Source organism: the organism of the source record quoted next, unplaced genomic scaffold, assembly GCF_019419815.1.
Source record: "Pyrus x bretschneideri cultivar Hongxiangsu unplaced genomic scaffold, Pyrus_bretschneideri_v1 Contig54, whole genome shotgun sequence".
Classification (NCBI taxonomy): domain Eukaryota; kingdom Viridiplantae; phylum Streptophyta; class Magnoliopsida; order Rosales; family Rosaceae; genus Pyrus; species Pyrus x bretschneideri.
Genome location: NW_025999792.1, coordinates 1,811,977 through 1,832,747, shown reverse-complemented (window position 1 = coordinate 1,832,747; position 20,771 = coordinate 1,811,977).

The window sequence follows — 20,771 nt, the reverse complement described above, 5'->3', positions numbered from 1 at the left end:
GATATAACCGACAAAACATTTATTAATAAGAATGAACAAATTCATTCTTGTCGGCTAGAACCGACAGAAAATATATTGATAATTAAAAAAAATATAAACAACAACTTTCTGCATTTTCCATATGAATGGAAGCTCCGATCTCGAATCTCGTCATCATCAACGTGGCCAAACGACAATAGGTCGAGTAGAAACCCTAAGAAGAAGAAGAGCAAGCACTTGTAGAATCCTCAACGCCATTGCTGGCCTTTGCAATTAGGTCGATGAAAGAGAGCTCCAGCGACGAAGCTCCGGACGGAGACAGAGAAGGCAAGAATTGCCGATGGAAAAGGCAGCGAGTATCTGGAGCTGGGCGATGGCACTGAAAATGGAGAGCCGCCTTAGTTCACGTACGGCCGGTCTTGGAAGGCCGGTGATAGAGTTCTCCAGAATCCACAGAAAACGATTCACTATCCTTTAAAATCACTTAATCACAGCAAGCATTGCTCATTCAATTGAATCTCTCCCCAAAATCGAATGAAAATCGAAATACTTATAGTGTTGATGGGATCTATGATAATGGAGAGCTCCTGGTGCGCCAGCTCCAAGTTCTCCACCATGCTCTGCCATTGCTGTGAAATCAAATAATTAAACCCTAAAAAGCACCATTGCAAATAGCATAAGAAAATCGGAATTAACCCTAAAGAAATTGGGAGAGAAGATATGAAAAGGGAATACCTTTCGGCTTTCAGTGGAGTTTGCTCGTGTGTGGAGTTTGCTCGTGTGTGGGGAGAAGAGAAGAGAAGGAAATGTGGAGAGGATAAAGGGGGGAAGGAGGGGTATTATGTTGGAAAATTGACATTATTGTCGGTTAAAATCGACAGAAACATTTTTTTAAAATATAAACCAACAGAAAATTGTCATTCCTGTCGGTTATAACCGACAGAAAAAAAAATGGTGGCAAAATTCCCCCAAAATTGCCACCCAAAATTTTAAATTCCCTCCCAAAATTTTAAATACCTCCCCCCCCCAAAATTTTGTTACAATTTTAAAAAATAAAATAATAATTGTTTGGTTTCATAAATAAATAAATAATATGTATTTAAATAGAATACATTTTTAAAAATTAAATAAATGAATTTTTTTTTCGTCAAAAATAAATAATTGTTTGGTTTAATAGATAATAACTCATGTAAAATATGCAATAAAGAAACAAAAATATAATTGTACAGTGAAAATGTCATCACACATGGTAAATATTGTCTAATCAATACTTGAAAAACATAAATAAAAATTTAGCACAAATTACTTTTCACACTTCAAAATTTAGGCAAATTTAACGGAGATATACATTCTATGAGACTAGTTTCAATGATCTAACCGTCAAACTTGTTTGTAGATACTACAAGAACGCATACGTAAAAAATCGCAAAAAGAAAAACACTCAGAGATGAGGTAACGGAACAAAAAAATTTCGATGATTATAAACGAAAAATCACAAGTTAACGGTTATTTTAGCTCTGGTTTTGATGATTTTTTTACAGCTACGCTTCTCAACCCTATAAGAATGCAATGAATGAATTCAATCTTCAATTTAAAATATTTACACTAATGGATATTGCAAAATCTTATTTTATTCTTAATGGAAGTATAGCATTAACTCTTAAGTGTTTATTTAATCTACCGTTTGGACGCAATATGAATTCTACGAAACTTTTTTCAACGATCTAACCGTCAAACTTATTTGTACACACTCCGAGATCACATACATAAAAAATCACAAAAAAAAAAAAAAAGTTCAGAGATTAGGTAACAAAACAAAAGTTTTCGATGGTTATAAACGAAAAATCACAATTTAATGGTTATTTGAGCTCCGATTTTGATGATTTTTTACAACTACACTCCTCGACCCTATAAGAATGCAATGAAAAATTTTGATCTTCCATTTAAAATATTTACACTAGTGGATACCACAAAATCTTATTTTATACTTAATGAAAGTATAACATTAACTCGTAAGTGTTTATTTAATCTACCGTTTTGACGCGATACACATTCTATGAAACTCTTTTTAATGATCTCACCATCAAACTTGTTTGTACACACTCCAAGATCACATACGTAAAAAATCACAAAAAATAAACGTTTAGTGTGACATCCCGTCCCGGAATTATTGAAACGTACGTGTGAAATTACCATTTTACCCCTAGTTTGTTTTGTTATGTTTTGGTTGTTTTGTGTGGTGTTGGCCAGAGTTGGACCACACACACACACACCTTGTCCCTATCCCTTTCTCAGTCTCTTTCCCTGTCCCTCTCTCTCTCTCCCGAGTCTCTATCCTTCCTCTTCCTTTTGAAAGTGTACGGACACACACACAACTACCCTAAAACATCACAGATCGAGGGATCCAAGACCACCATCGTGCTTGTGAGGCTGAGAGGAGTCCAGTGGTGCCATTTTCAGGTATGAACTTCGACGTTTTCACGTCGAAATCGCCATGTCCGTTTTAGCTACTGTTCATGCAAGATTAATTTAGTGAGTTTTTGGACATTTGAAGCTTATAGTTATGTTTGTGAGGTTCCCAGGAGCTTGGGAGTGCTTCGTTGGACAAATTTGGACGTCGGGAAAGCTTGGTTCGAAGTTGGCCGAGTTTTGGAGTTTTGGACAGGTATAATCTTGCAGTTTTAGGCCTTAAAACTTGTAGGATCGTGTTCTACTAGCTCTAAGGTTGATTTTGGTGCAAGAAACGTGAAAAAAGGTGGAAAAATGAGCGAGTTATGGCGAGTTGCAGGTTTTCCGGCGACGGCGACGGCGACGGCGCCGGCGAGGGGGACTGGCCGGAGAAGAAAGGGGAATATTCCGTTGAGTTTAACGGAATATTCCTAACGGACGTTGACGGCGTCAGTTTAGGGTTAACGGAATATTCCGTCAGTTCAACGGAATATTCCTGACGGCGTCACTTGACGCCGTCAGTGCGCCTGGCACGTGGCCGCGCGTGGGGGCGCGTGGGTCTGTGCCTGTTTTGGCGCGTGAGGGCGCGTGGGAGGTCCAAAAATTATTTTAAAAATATGGATGTGATCGTGAGGTTGTGTAGATCACGTTGGTATATTCATTTGTCCATTTTGAGCAATGTATGAGAAGTTATTTTGAACGGACGGTTATGTGCTTTAAAGTTAACGTTTTTATAGTTAATTCGCATATAGGTGACACGTATCCCGAGGACGAGCGTGCACACTCTAGGTAGGGGGGCTACGACCCTTCTACATACCAGTGAGTGGGCTTTTGTTTTCCATATATACCTATATACATATTATTTCCCAGAAATTAGTATAAATGCTTCGTTTTATGCCATTCTTTTTATATGATTGATGGTTATGCATGATTAGTGGCATATACGTTTAATTATATATTCGATTATGCATATGTCATATATATATTTGTTGGTGTTGTGGAGGCATAGGTAAGTGCCAGGTAAGCGTTATTTAACGATTGCATTAAATAGCGGTTAGAGATGCTTAGAGAGCTCATAACCTGCACCCCCGGTGTTAGTGCTCCCGCCCAGAGTAGGGCACAGTCCTTCACGTGTTGTTCACCTCCCGCACCACACGCTCAGCTTGAATACAAGTTAGGTGCACAGTCCTGTCGTACAGACCACTATCGGTGGTTCCGACTCGTAGGTGACCCGCGATTATTCGCACAGCCTTCACGTGATCGTAGCACTAGAGCATTCATATGTATTACACCCAGGCCTGTCGTACAGACCACTATAGGTGGTTCCGACTCGTGGGCAGGTTTAGTGATTTAGTTGAGATTTGAGCTCTAGATTCAGCCGTACAGGTCACTTACGGGACTCCGGCTGCCAGTTTATTATGCTATTGATGTGATTTATACCTGAGCACATGCATGATATTATGAGGTTTTGTGATGGCATACCTGTGAGCATGATTGGCATACCCTTGAGCATGACTTGGCATATCTACGTATATGTGTTTATTTTCTGGGAAGTATACAGGTTTTACGGCGAGGGGTTAGAATGTATTTTATGAATTGGTTTTCAAAGAATTTGTTTTTGCCCACTCACGCTTTTGTTTTGCGCCCCTCCAGGTTCTAGTAGCTTAGCGGGTTTGGTGGTTTTCCCGGAGGACGTCCCGGCATTCTGACAGACACTCACCTACGTAGGGTCACCTTCAGGTGCACTATTGTTGTATCGTTTCTTTTGGACTGCTGTAGGCTTAAAGCTCTGAATTCAGCGTCTTACTTTATTACATTATATTTGCTAGTTTTAAATTATTCGTACTTTTATATTATTGTTTTTAGCTTCTGCACTGTGCACATGGCTACCTCACTTCCACGTGACGGCCAGCATGCCCTGATCTCGGTTGGGGTGTGTCATTTAGAGATTAGGTAACAAAACAAAAGTTTTCGACGGTTATAAACGAAAAATCACAATTTAACGGTTATTTTAGCTCTGATTTTGATGATTTTTTACAGCTACACTCCTTGACCCTATAAGAATGCATTGAACAAATTCGATCTTCAATTTAAAATATTTACACTAGTGGATACAACAAAATCTTATTTTATACTTGATGGGGAAGTATAACATTAACTCTAAGTGTTGGTTTAATCTACCGTTTTGATGTGATATGCATTCTATGAAACGTTTTTCAACGATCGAACTGTCAAACTTGTTTGTACACACTCCAAGATCGCATATGTAAAAAATCGTAAGAAACAAACATTCAGAGATTAGGTAACGGAACAAAAGGTTATAAACGAAAAATCACAATTTAACGGTTATTTTAGCTCCGATTTTGATGATTTTTTGCAGCTACACTCCTCGATCCTATAAAAATGCAATGAATGAATTCAATCTTCAATTTAAAATATTTACAATAGTAGATAAATCTTATTTTATACTAAATGGAAGTATAACATTAACTCTCAAGTGTTTGTTAAATCTATCAATTTGATAGGATATGCATTCTACGAAACTAGTTGTTCATATGTGTTTATGTGCCAGACAATGTGCCAGACATGATATTGTACACCAGATGTTCATGTGTATTTATGTGTCAGACAATGTGCTTTGTGATGCATTGAAAAAAAATTGTTTGAATTTCTTTGTATCTTGTTGCTTGCCTGTGAGGGAGCATAATCCTTATTACAAAAATGATAGAGCTTCAGATTGTAATCTGTTGTTATTATTCTCTTAGAAAATTTATGACTTGTGGGAATTGGGTTTATCAGACTTTAGGGTCATGAGTGAAAAAAAAAAATTAAAAATATGTGTTTATTTATTTTTATCAATATAACATTTTAAAATAATAAAATTTTCATTTTTGTTTGTTATAACCGCCAGAATACTAAAATAATAACTGTTAGAAAGTAAAATAATAAAATAGTCAATTTATCCACCATTAACTTAAAAACCGCCAGAATCTATAAAAAATATTTTAAAAAAGGATTCAAAAATGCTGTCGGTTATAACCGACAGGATTTTTTTAATATCCGCCAGTAAATATCTGCCAGGAATTTATGTCGGATATAACCGACAGGATTTTTCTAATATCCGCCACTAATTAAATGATGTGTCAGATATAATTTATTCGACAGAATTTTTCTAATATCCGCCACCATCATCCGTCATCTAAAGCTAATATTGTAGTAGTGATTATATCACCCAAATTTTCTTCTCCATGAGTGCTATTGACTTGATGATCATTAGTACTTGGTCGATGAATGCATGTTGGCAATGGAATAAATTACACATCAACTCCTCCTCTCGTGAGCGAGCAACCTGCTTAGAAAAATATGGAACACTTTCCTTAAATCTCACATCTCTAGACACAACAATTTTATTAATGATAGGATTGATACATTTGTAACCTTTTTGTGTTGATGACTACCCCATGAAAACATACTTTATAGCTTTAGCATCTAATTTGTCACAATAGGATACTTGAATATGAACAAAACAAGTGCATCCAAATACCCTTAAGTGTGAAGGAGTTCTAGGTCTTCCTTTAAGAGTTTCATAAGGAGACTTATACCCTAAAGTCGATTGATAATAAGTTGCAGAGAGCATGACTTATGTCCAAATTTTTTTGGAATATTCATGTGCAACATCAATGCCCCTATCTTTTCTAGTAAGTCCATGTTCTTCCTTTCAACGATCCCATTTTATTGTGGGGTTCCCACACAACTCGTTTGATGAATTATACCATTTGAGCTTAGATATTGATTCATGTTGTTGGATAAGAACTAGTGCCATTATTTGATCTTAGGGTTTTAATTGCTAAATGAAATTTGGGTTATGACAAGTTGATGGAAATCTTTAAACATAGCAGGGACCTCACTTTTGGATTTCAAGAGATATAGCCATGCAATTGTAGTAAAATCATCCACAAAGATAACAAAATATTTATATCCATCAAAAGATTCGATAGTTGGACCCCAAATATTGGAGTGTAAAAGCTTAAAAGGTTTGCTAGCCATAGACATTGAGGAACCAAAAGGAAGTCTAGCAAACTTGGAAAAGTGAAATTATCACACATTATAGGTGATTGACACATTTTTGGAAAAAGTTTACACAAAACGGCCTCTGATGGATGGGTTAATCTTTTGGTGCCAAATTTGTTGGTCCTTGGGGAAAGTTGAATCAATTTGAAGGGCTTTGGCTATATGAGGTCACTTGCACAAATAGTAAAGACTATTCAAAAAGAACCCTTCACCAATTGTCTTCTTGGTTAGAGAATCCTGAAACACAACACTACTTGGTGAAAAAAATGACAAGGTAATTTAAGGTTCAAGTGATTTTCCCTATTGACAAATTAGAAAGGAAAGGTGGGCACAAACAATGCAATGCACTCAGTGTTATTTGAAAGCAAATTAATTTTTCCCACACCGAAAACCGATGCATTTTTACCATTAGCAACTGACCCATGAGAGGGTTTTGGCAAGGTTCGAAAATCATGCAAATTTGAGGCTTTGTTTGTCATATGGTCAATGGCCCCTGAGTCAATAATCCAACAATTTATGTTCAATGCTAGTATGTAGAGTAATTGAGAATGCACTAAAAATACCTGGAGCTTTGTTTCATCGCATGTTTTCATTTTCAGCAAGCAATCCTGCAAACTGTCACAGTAGTGCAGTGTGATTCTCATTTCTAGGCTTCGAGTTCTCTGCAGCATCTTCATGTCCTTTGTTTTGTACATACACTGCAAATTCATTGATAAGCAACACATGATTTGTAGTGAAGTTTTGAATGGCATCAATGAATGGACTGGAAGCGTGGTTTGTAGCATCTTGAGGTTTGTATGAGCCACGTGGCCAGTTTGCAGGAGCTTCAGATTTTTTTTTTTTTTTTTTGGATTCTTCTCCAAATTCTTCACCTTCTTCAAGCTTCTACACGTTGTATTATGGCACACACAGATTTGAATGCTCGAAATTCCACACTCATCAGGATGTGGCTTCTAAGGTCCTCATAATCGAATTTCAAACTAGCAAGCAACTGATAAATCTTGTTCTCTTTAGCTCTTTTCAGAAGGATGGCATCGTTGGTGGTATGAGGAAGATAAACATCTAACTCATTCCACATAGTCTTGAGGCATCCCAAATGCTGAACAAAAGGTTTACCATCCTGTTGAAGACTGGCAATGTCTTTCTTCAGCTGAAAGACTCGAGCATAATTGTTTTGATTCCCATACATGTCCTTCACAAATTTCCATAAATCATGTGAAGACTCTGAATAACTGAAGATCTCAACAACATGTTTTTCCATCGAATTGAGGAGCAGTGACATGACCAGTTGATCCATGCATAACCAAGCTCAATATGTTGGAGATGAAGTGCTTGGTGCTTCGTTACTCCCGTTGATAAACCCTAGTTTCCCTTTACCTCCTAGAGCAAGAGAAACTGCCCTAGACCGGGGAAGATAATTAAATTCGTTCAACAAAATTGAGCAAAGATGTTGGTTGGTATTGACCTCGGCGTCTGAAAAGTTTGAAGGGAAAGCATGAGAGCTTTCACCATCCACATAAGCCGAGCTTTCTTCAGCCATGAAGAAAGGTTGAAACGAGCAGCTGCGAAAAAGAAATGGGCAAAGACAGGTCAAGATGACACTGCTGTGATACCATGTGGAATTTTAAGTTTTGATTGAATATATTTCTCATGATTTGTGTGAATGTACAAGGCAGTATATGAAGGGAAAGAAGGGAGTCGGTTACAAGCAACCTTCCCTTGCTCAAGCCCTAATATCCAGATAATAACCTAAAATTATCATACTTTCTTAAATTAAGGGATTACATCAAAACACTAAACCAAATATCAAGAAGTGATCTACTCCTTAATTTAAAGGACCTTGGTTAATGATGAAAGCTAGAAAGTGGCGTCATTGACTTTAGGAGGTGATAGCTTACATGGAAGACCATCAGTCACTCCATAGCCTCCCATATCTTCCAATAACAATTTATTGTTTTTCATAAATATCATGAATATTAGTAAGTGAATCACCCCACTGTATTGTTTGTAAAAAGGAAGAGATAAATGCATAAATTCGTGTAAAATTCCTTTCAAGAACCTCAACAGACAAATATTGTCCAAGTCACAAAGCCAAAATCGATTACTGTGAGCCTTCTCTTGAGTTTTTCCCTACAAGTTTCAACACATAAACTTACACCAAATATTTTCTATCGGCTTTACATAAAGCTGTAACCAGTTCTGCTACAGAGCAAAAAGAAGAAGAATGAGTGGGGGATCAACTAGCAGGACAATCTGATACTACCCTCTGGTGTCATCTAGAGAGAATTTTCACAAAAAAGAACACGAAGAGGAACACGAAGAAGAGGAGTCTCGCTCAACAATTGGGAAAGGTGGATTATTTCCAAAATCCTATGGCAACAACATTCCCATCACAATTAGTCATCAAGGATTTGCAATAGATCAATCTTTTTGAAGCGGGCAGAACAATCGCCAAGGGAAATTTGAGGTTGGCAACCAAGAGGAGTCTGTGTTATGTTGTTTTGATCCTCATTCACCAACTGGAGTTCCCAAAAATCCGTTCATCAAATATCGGATTCAAAATTCCGAAGAAAAGTATGTGGAGGTGCACGTTATAAACCGGCTATTTGTATCTAAGATGGAGCAGGTAGATGAAGAAGAGGACTTGGCATCGCGTTTTAATTTCTAAACCAAGAGGAGGTACCGTTTTTACCATTAATGATTTATATACAAGCTTCAATGGTTTTTCTTTTCTCTAAAATTTTAATTTAATGACCACAGTGCACAAGAATTATTCCCCATTTGTGGGATTTTACAGAACTGCTTGAGTGTTAAATGCAATGAATTAGCTGCATTATTTTGTGTCCTCTTTTGTTATAAATTAATTTTTGAAAGTACGATACTTGATTGATAAAATAGTCGTATAAAAGGAGGCGTTCATAACTGTGGCCTTGTTAAAACCTAACCAATTCTTAGAATAGTGCGGAACCACATATTGGATCATTCCAGTGAGGCTCGAAGCCGCTGACACCGAGTCGGCTCTTATGCCACTAGCTATGCCTTGCTTGGTCCCCCGACGAGGTTTCCGTAGTGTGTCATGAGCACCGAGCAACTCAAGCGAACAGCTCTACCTTACTACAACTAAGCCCAGCAAACGGGTCGTGTCTGTCGTATTCGTGTCATTTTCGTGTAACACTTGTTATCTTAACGGGTTATGTCGTGTCACACCCATTATCTTAACGGGTCCTTAACAGGTCGGGTCACTTTACCCAACAGGTAAAGTGACCTGACCCGTTATGACCCGCTATGACCCATTAAGAAAAATGTTTTTTTTTCTTAAATTTGCACATACCACATTGCCACATAAATATTACTTCAAAACATTAAAACACATTTGTCGTTTAAGTACTACATCTACACTTGAAAATAAGAGCCTAATAAACAAACATCCATACACTACTAATCTATTACAAAATATTAAATGTGCAAGGATATGCAAAATGAAAGAGTTTTTGTTTTCCCGGTTGTGAAGCCTTTCTCAAAAGTTTAAACATTGCCAATGGAACTCAGAGCTTGCATGTTATTCCTTTTACAAAATCCTCAATTTTTATCGATCATCATGACATAAGATTTTGTGGTATCCAATAGTGTAAATATTTTAAATTGAAGATCGAATTCATCTCTAAGTGTTTGGTTTTTGCTATTTTTGGCGTATGCGATCTTGAAGCATATACAAACAAGTTTGACGGTTGGATCATTGAAATTATTTTTGTAGAATGCGTATCCCATCAAAACGATAGATTCACTAACACTTGGAGTTTATTTATACATTCATTAAGTATAACATAAGATTTTGTGGTATCTACTAGGGTAAATATTTTAAATTGAAGATCGAATTCATTCATTGTATTCATATAGGGTCAAGGACTGTAGCTGTAAAAAATCATCAAAATCGGAGTTAAAATAACCATTAAATCGTGATTTTTCGTTGATAACCGTCAAAAAGTTTTGTTCCATTACTTGATCTTTGAATGTTTGTTTTTTGAAATTTTTGGCATATGCAATCTCGAAGTATATACAAACATGTTTGACGGTTGGATCATTGAAACTAGTTTCATAGAATGCGTATCCCATCAAAACAATAGATTCACTAACACTTAAGAATTTATTCATACTTTTATTAATAAGCATAACATAAGATTTTGTAGTATCCACTTACGTAAATATTTTAAATTGAAGATCGAGTTTAGTCATTGTATTTGTATAGGGTTAAGGAGTGTAGCTGTAAAAAAATCATCAAAATCAGAGTTAAAATAACCATTAAATCGTGATTTTTCATTGATAACCGTCAAAAGGTTTTGTCCCTTTACTTGATCTCTGAACGTTTCTTTTTTGCGATTTTTAACGTATATGATCTTGAAGCATATACAAACAACTTTGACGGTTGAATCGTTGAAATTAATTTTGTAGAATGCGTATCCCAACAAAATGATGGATCACTAACACTTAAGAGTTTATTTATACTTTCATTAAGTATAACATAAGATTTTATAGTATCCACTAATGTAAATATTTTACATTGAAGATCGAATTCATTCATTGTATTCACATAGGGTCAAGGAGTGTGGTTGTAAAAAGTCATCAAAATCGGAGTTAAAATATCCGTTAAATCATGATTTTTCAATGATAACCGTCGAAAACTTTTGTCCCGTTACTTGATATTTGAATGTTTGTTTTTTGCAATTTTTGGTTTATGTGATCTCGAAGTATATACAAATATGTTTTACGGTTAGATCGTTGAAATTAGTTTCGTAGAATGCCTATCCCATAAAAATGATAAATTCACTAACACTTAAAAGTTTATTCATACTTTCATTAAGTATAACATAAGATTTTGTAGTATCCACTAGTGTAAATATTTTAAATTGAAGATCGAGTTCATTCATGATATTCATATAGGGTCAAGGAGTGTAGCTGTAAAAAATCATTAAAATCAGAGTTAAAATAACCGTTAAATCGTGATTTTTCGTTGATAACCGTAAAAAAGTTTTGTTCCGTTACTTGATCTTTAATGTTTGTTTTTTGAAATTTTTGGCGTATGTGATCTCGAAGCATATACAAACTTGTTTGACTGTTGGATCGTTGAAACTAGTTTCGTAGAATGCGTATCCTATCAAAACAATAGATTCACTAACACTTAGAGTTTATTTATACTTTCATTAAACATAACATAAGATTTTGTGGTATCCACTTGTGTAAATATTTTAAATTGAAGATCGAATTCATACATTATATTCATATAAGGTCAAAGAGTGTAGCTGTAAAAAATCATCAAAATCAGAGTTAAAATAACCGTTAAATCGTTAGTTTTTGTTGATAACCGTCTAAAAGTTTTGGCTCGTTACTTGCTCTCTGAATGTTTGTTTTTTGAAATTTTTGACATATGCGATCTCGAAGCATATACAAACATGTTTGACGGTTGAATCGTTAAAACTAGTTTCATATAATGCATATCCTATTAAAACAATAGATTCACTAACACTTATAGTTTATTTATGCTTTCATTAAGTATAACATAAGATTTTGTGGTATCCACTAGTGTAAATATTTTAAATTGAAGATCGAGTTCATTCATGATATTCATATAGGGTCAAGGAGTGTAGCTGTAAAAAATCATCAAAATCGGAGTTAAAATAACCGTTAAATTTTGATTTTTCGTTTATAACCATAGAAAAGTTTTGTCCTGGTACTTGATCTCTGAATGTTTGTTTTTTGCGATTTTTTTCTGATGTGATCTCGAAGCATATACAAATAAGTTTAATGGTTTTGATCGTTGAAATTAATTTCGGAGAATTTGTATCCCATTCAAAACGATAGATTGACAAACACTTAGAGTTTATTTATACTTTCATTAAGTATAATATAAGATTTTGTGGTATCCACTTGTGTAAATACTTTAAATTGAAGATCGAATTTATTCATTGTATTCATATAGGGTCAAGGAGTGTAGCTGTAAAAAATCATCAAAATCGGAGTTAAAATAACCGTTAAATCGTGATTTTTTGTTTATAACCGTTGAAAAGCTTTGTTCCGTTACTTGATCTCTGAATGTTTGTTTTTTGTGATCTTTTGCTGATGTGATCTCAAAGCATATACAAACAAGTTTAACGGTTGGGATCGTTGAAATTAGTTTCGAAGAATTCGTATCCCATAAAAACAATAGATTGACTAGCACTTAGAGTTTATTTATACTTTCATCAAGTATAACATAAGATTTTGTGGTATCCACTTGTGTAAATATTTTAAATTGAAGATCAAATTTATTCATTGTATTCATATAGGGTCAATGAGTGTAGCTGTAAAAAATCATCAAAATCGAAGTTAAAATAACCGTTAAATCGTGATTTTTCGTTTATAACCGTCAAAAAGCTTTGTCCCATTACTTGATATCTGAATGTTTGGATTTTGCGATTTTTTGCTGATGTGATCTCGAAGCATATACAAACAAGTTTGACGTTGGGATCGTTGAAATTAGTTTCGGAGAATTTGTATCCCATCAAGTTCAATGGTGTGTATGTGTGTGTATATATATATATTTATTAAGTAGATTTAAATCTATTTATTTTGTAGGTATAATTGATTGGTATACGGAGTAGTACATCACGTGAGTCATTATAAAAATAGTGAGATATGTCATATATGTGATAAAAAGTTAATAACTTAAAAAAAAAAAAAAAAATTCTCACCACTTCTATTAATTTTCATTTTCCCCTCTCTTTTTTGTTTCCTTTTCAAAAATAGTGAGATATGTCATATATGTGATAAAAAGTTAATAACTTAAAAAAAAAAAAAAAAATTTCTCACCACTTCTATTAATTTTCATTTTCCCCTCTCTTTTTTGTTTCCTTTTCAACTTTTCTCATAATTTTCACTTTTCCCTCCGATAGCCTATGGTGCCTACCCATCTTTCCCTAATTCCCTCTCTTTTTTGTTTCCTTTTCGACTTTTCTTATCATTTTCATTTTCCCTCCCTTTTTCTTTAAAAAGGGCGGCACTGCAGGGAATGGAATGGAATTATCAATTATGGAATCAAATCAATGAATGCATATTAATTAATAATTATTATAGTTTTTATAAAATTTAATTCAAAATTTAATATATATATATATATAAAATTATTATAGATAGTTAATATTTTGGGGGTATAATTATTATAGTTAATTTAATATATATATATATATATATTTATTATAGTTTTTAGGGGTATAAAATTGTTAAAATATATATAATTATTACAGTATTTTTTTAGGGTTATAAAATTATAAAAATAATATTCTGCTTATCGTGTATCGTGTTACCCACGTGTATACCCGAATCAACCCGTTATCTTAATAGGTGATTATCGGGTTACCCGATAACGACCTGATTCGTTATCGTGTCGACCCGAACACCTGTTAATTTTGTGTCATGTCGTGTCGGGTTATCGGGTCGTGTCAGGAATTGCCAGGCCTAACTACAACATAGGAACAGAAGGAAGAAGGTTGTGAAGGTGGCCTCATTATCTATACCTTTGGTCGGATGAATAGAGGACCGACCGACTTAGGTTTTCACGAGCGTTGGTGGGTCTAAGCCATCTTGTTAAGGAAAGGTGGCTAGGGTGGGAAATGTAAAAGAACGAAATTCTAAAGAAGGAGATAAGAGGGAAGGCTCTTTGTTGTTGAATGCGAGTCACTACATAGGTGGAATTAAATAAGCTCCTTTAGGCCTAGCCAGCCTGTATAGTCTTATGGGTTTTCCCACTTTTCCTGGGGTTATAGTTACACCGTTGTGTAATTCAGAAGTTTTATCTTTGAAAAGAAAGGACAGCTAATAACTTTTCGATTATTGCTTATCTTACTTTTCACAAGCATATGCATTTTACAAATTATCACAAACCCAACTCATTAATTTAGAGAAATTGAAATCCGTATTTCAATATAACGAATAACAAAATAATTAATGGTAAATATCTTAATGGTTGAAAGATCACCATTCACTAAATATTTGAAGGTTTCTTATGGAAAATATCTTGAGAGCACTACACTTGGGAATCATGAAAAAATCTCGGTGATAAAAACAAGATTTATTCAAACAGAAGCGGTAACAAGATTTATTCAAACTACTTTTAGGTAAATAAGTAAGCTTATTTTACAAGGAGTATACATCCTTGGGTACCACGTAAGTCAATATATTAATTTTTAAAGGACAAATATAACTAAACTTGAAACAGAAGCAGGGAAATGTGAATTTAAACTAATTTGATAAGATATTCAGTATATTCCAAACGAATTTAGCTTAGATTTCACTTGAATTTGAAGTCCCTCGTCCAAATGCATTAGTAGTCAAGCATTTTATCAGAACCTTATATGCATTGAAGACATATTCAATTGAATATGCATGCCACACAATTTTGAAACACCTTATGTGCATTGAGTCATGGTTAGATTATAAGAACATAAATAATATATACCATCTTTTTCACAACCATTTATAGTATTTCAGAATCATAGTAATTAAACATGTATTGCAAATTTGTAAGAAGACTTGTAACATGAAACGATCAAAACAGCCAACGAGTTCCCGTTGGCTGCCCGATTCCTTGGAATTTCCCCCTTTTGTAAAGATTTCTCACAAACTACATGGTGTGGGGTTTTAGATCCTTGGGAAATCCTTTTTTATTTTTTATTTTTCTTATTTTTAATAATCCGGTTAAATCGTATTATGTTTTTTGGAAGAGACAAAAAAGAAAACATCCTCATAAATTTTTGTATATAATAAGAGTAATGCTAGAGAGAACAAATTTTTTAAATCAAACATTAATTAACGTGCTCATTTCTTATTAATCACATATTATTTAATTTAAAAATTTAGTATCTTTAGTATTATCCTAATAATAATGTTTACAAGGACAACAACTGACAAACACTGTGCGAGCCCCAAAGCTGTTAACAGTTACGAAATGGCCTTTCTGTTTAGTTATTTCCCTCCAAAATTTCAACAGCAAACTTTCAAACCAAGTAATTGGCAAACATTCCTAAATCTTATACCACAGAGCGAGAAGAAGAAAAGAGAAGATTAAGAAGGTAATGGAGAGTCGGACGACAATTTCTGCTCAAGTTTCAAACAAACCCATCAGGAAAATTTGTTGGAAAAAATTCGGGTCTAATTGTTATATTAAATCACATAGAAAATTATATATCAAAGTAATGCATATACATGATCAACCAATGTCAAATGAATATGATATAATGGATTAGAAAAATCTGAAAATTCGGTCGAGACAAGTGTTGGACACTTTGTCCTTAAGATAAGTTTACGACACACTATGGTGCCCATGGTTGATCGACGCTTGTCTGCCAAGATACAACGACCACATCCTTGTAATAGTAGCACTCCAAATCACAAAGCTCCATGAACCACGATTGTGTTGAAAATTCTCTCATAAGGACTCTATGAGACTCTCTAATATTTAATGCACTACATGTATGTATGATGAAAAGTTATCTTTATGTTTATAGGGGCTTTCTTATTTATAGATTTTGAGATACTTCTCTAGAAAACATGTAATCATTCATGGAGAGTCAAAAGTTGCAATTCTTCATTAGGATAGAAACATATTTCCACCAAAAGACATCACTTCTAATTTCTATTCAATTACTTAATTTAATATAATAATAATATTATTAAATTTTCCAACAATCCCCACATGAATGGAAATTGACTCAACACTACGCAAATGACAATGCAGACACTAGAAAGAGAATTCAGTAGGAAAAGTACCGTATTAGGATAGGTGGCTTTTGGCTTTAAACCTTCCGTGGTGAATTATTATCAGATTTACTTGGCTAATCAGTGAACGAGATGTCTTGAACTGCTCAGCCCTTTGTGTAAACCAAGACAGTAGTGATCACATAATACCCTTCCAGACACCCCGTGGTTGCTCGGTTGTGTTTATTTTGGCCCTGAACAATTCTTGGTTTCTCATGAGTGCTTTTAGAGAATTAAGCGCTTCAGAAAATTCTCATAGGAACTACCCCATTCCTCACTCAAGATAGGTGACTTTTCATTAAGAGTATCCTGCAATACCCCACTTGTTATTTCCAAGTATAGAAATTATTAAGCAAAGCTTATCTTAAACACTCTGCAGATAGCACTATTTCATCATAGGACATGGGTAGCAGATTATCTCCGCAGTGCTCCCATTGAATCATCCACAATTCGGTTGTCCCTTTGAACCTAGATCTTGGGATCTCCAATCAACTACATTGGGTTGTCATTATGGCGATTCTTAAGATGTAGGCTTGTAACCCATTCCCCTCGATGATACAATTTACTCTCTAGTCAAACCTTTAATTAATTGGATCCACTAGGTTGATGACTATCACTTATGGTGCGCACTTCCATTTATGAATTGCTTAGCCTTTTGTGTAAACCAAGACAATAGTAATCACACAATACCCTTCTAGACACCTTGTGGTTGCTCGATTGTGTTCATTTTGACCCTGAACAATTCTTGGTTTCTCATAAGTGCTTTTAGAGAATTAAGCCCTTTAGAAAATTATCATAGGAACGACCCTATCCCTCACTCAAGATAGTGACTTTCCATTAAGAGTATCTTGCAATGCCCCACTTGTTATTTCCAAGTATAGGAATTAATAAAAGCAAAGCTTATCCTAAACACTCTGCAGATAGCATTATTTCATCATAGGACATGGGTAGGAAATTATCTCCCCAGTGCTCCCATTGAATCATCCACAATTCGGTTGTCCCTTTGAACCTAGATCTTAGGATCTCCAGTCAGCTACGTTGGGTTGTCATTATGGTGATTTTTAAGATCTAGGCTTGTAACCCATTCCCCATGATGATACAACTTACTCTCTAGTCAAACCTTTAATTAACTGGATCCACTATGTTGATGACTATCACTGATGGTGCGCACTTCCATTTATGAAATTATGTTTCATTCAAGAGTAGTTGTTTTTCAATGTTAAGTCCCTTAAAACATATGTTAGGACTTACTAAGTAATTTGCTAATACTCAGGTACATTCCCCCACATTTAAGGTATTTGCTAGAAGATCTCCAATCTTTCAATACCTTAAAATTACCATTATAAGAGATGACATTTTGATTGTCTCATTCAATTAACAAATTATATTTCCATCTTCTTAAGTAAATCTCATACCTCAAAAATATATAAGCTACCCTCACAATTCTTCGATAATTGTGGTTACTTTTAACGTTATCATCAAATCAATCACATTTCTACTTTAAGAAGTAAGGAGCAACTAAGATAGACTTTATCTATCTTTTCTTTTAGGCTTTCAAGCCTAGAAGCATTTCTCTTTGCACTCTTTTTACTTTCACATTGTAGCATTTCACATTTTATTGGTTTCGTTATTTATGCGTATGTGTTCACTACATATGATGCCCTATTTAGAAATCCACACAAATCGTATCTATTGTGTATACCTATACACATGATATCTCAAGCTTTCAGGCCTTCTTTATCTACTAACACATGTCGGCACATAGTTTTCTAAGTGAAAACAAACATCCTTTCCTTTCTTGAAAAGGTATTTCCCCTTTTCTCAGACTTCCTTATCATCCAAAAAAAATTGCCACAACCATAATGACTAAGAAACCATGATCCAGTATGTTGGGATATTACTATAATTCCTCATCATCCAAATCAGTTGAAAGGTACAACATATATATTCAGTAAGCCTCAATAGCAATTCAAAGTCATATATTTGTTGTCATGGCGGTTACAAAAATAGTTATGCCTTTCCAGCATATCACCCTTCCGCCAAGTAATCCATATGTAGAGATATATTTTCATATCATCTACAATCATGCCAATTCATATGGGCCTTGACACAAGGGTACCAGTTCAATGACTGATCGTTAGTATATATAAATATATACTTTTGCATGAACAGGTATGACTCTCCAGACTTTGCATTTGTCCATGAATATATATGGGAAAAATGGCACTCAGGCTGTCGTCATTCTCAACTAATTGGTTAAAACAGAGGCCATGTAATATATTTCCAATTGAAACTTATCATGATCTACATCCAAACCTTATTTCTCTTCAAATCGAGTTGAAACTTCAGATAACAGAATCTGAAAGGAAACCTATATCAAAACTACCATACACCATACTTTTATTACAGTGGTGGAAGTCATGATTGTTAGTGGAAGTCATGATTGTTAGGAGTAAAGAAGGCTCACAATCTTATCAAGGGTGTGAAGCACCAGATTAGTACCTTAGTCTATATGTTAGTTAGGGGAGTGTTGAGTTAGCATAATTAGTTAACTTTGATATTTATGCATAAATACTGATTGTATACATAATCTTAATGTAATGGAACTACAATTTCACAATTCTCTCTTTCTCTACATTTTCCTCTCTCTCTCTCTCTCTCTCACTCTCTCTCTAAAACTCTGATTTCTTACTCACTAAGATAGTATTTTCTAAATGGTATCATTGCTGGAGTCCATCGACGTTGATCTCCTACTTCCATGTTCTTGATTTTCTTGCATTTTCTCTCTTGCCAAACAGATCTTTTCCTCATTCTCCTTCAATTCCCTATGAGATTTCGCTATGGTTGCAACGATGAATTCCTCAAATTCTTCTTCCTCTGCACATTCTTCAGCTTCTGCTCCTCACACGGAAGTCTCTAATCTTCTCCTTACTCTGATTTCCTCTGTCATCGTTCAGAACATTGCTGGTCTGGTTCCGACTAAGTTGCACAATCACAATTACATCACCTGGCGCATTTTATTTCTTCTAGTTCTGAAACAATTTAAGCTTTTAGGGCTTATCAATGGCACCGACGTATGTCCCTCTTAATTTATTTGTGACTCTATTGGCCTTTGAGTTCTCAATTCTGCTCATGAAATTTGGCGTGAGAGAGATCAAATCTTGATGATTTGGATAAATTTGACTATCTTTGAAGATCTCGTTCCTTTGACTATTGGAATGGATGATTCTAGATCTCTGTGGCTTTCTTTGGAAAAACGTTTTGTTGGAACCTCTCGCACACACATTCATAGTCATCGTACTAAGATTCAGACGATCCAAAAAGGTGATTCTTCGATGACTAATTACCTCAATTCAATTTAAGAAATCTTTAACAAATTGGTTGATGCGGGTGAACCAATTTCTGAGTCTAATTTGGTAGCCTATATTCTATCTGGTCTCCCTGATGATTATGAATTATTTGTTGATTCCATTGAAACTAGAAACGAATTTGTTACTTTTGATGAACTTCATGGTTTACTTTTGAGCAAGGAAATTTCCCTTCAAAAGTGTAAAACTCAATTGACTGCATCCAATGCATTTACTCCAAAAGGGTAAAACTCGATTGATTGCATCCAATGCATCTATTCCATTTCATGCTTAGGCTGCTCAATCATCCAATAATTCTGGTCATAACTTTGGATTTCAAGGGAATTATTGAGGTCACAACCAGAATCGTTCCAAATTTAATCAAAATGGCAATTTCGTGGGAAATCGCTCTACTAACCAAACTAGTGGAATTCTTGGTGCTAGTCCATCTCGATTTGGTGGTTTTCAGTTTGGTCAATCATCATTCTTCTATAGGAAATCAATTCCATGCCAGCTTTGTAATCAACATGGTCGTCAAGCTCTTCATTGTGGTCATCTCTCTCAATTTGCTTCTTCAATGACTTCTGGCATCAATCAGTTTTCTGGCAACCATCAGTTTTTAGGTTATTCACTTATGGCTATGTCTGCAACAACTCCTCCCACACCAAATTATTGGATAACAGACAGTGGTGCTTCCTATCATGTTACTCCAAACCTTTTTTCTCTTAACTCTGTTATTCCCTACATTGGCAGTGAGCAACTATTTGTGGGTGATGGTAAAGGTCTGTGTATATCTCATATTGGTCATGCCTTTATACGCACATCTAATGCAGCTTTTAGACTTAAAGATGTCTTACTTGTACCTCAGGCTTCTCATAATCTATTATATGTGTACAAATTTGTCCATGATAATTAGTGTTCTCTAACTTTTGACCCTTTTGGATTCTATATCAAGGATCTAAGAACTGGGAAGATGCTTTTCCAGGGCCCCAGTGAAGGTGGTCTTTATCCATTCTACTGGACAACTTCCAATGGATCTTCTGGAATAATAATGCCTCTTCGTGCGTTGATAGTTGCAAAGATAGATATTCATATCTGGCGTAGAAGGTTTGGACACCCTTTTAGTGCAGTTTTACATTA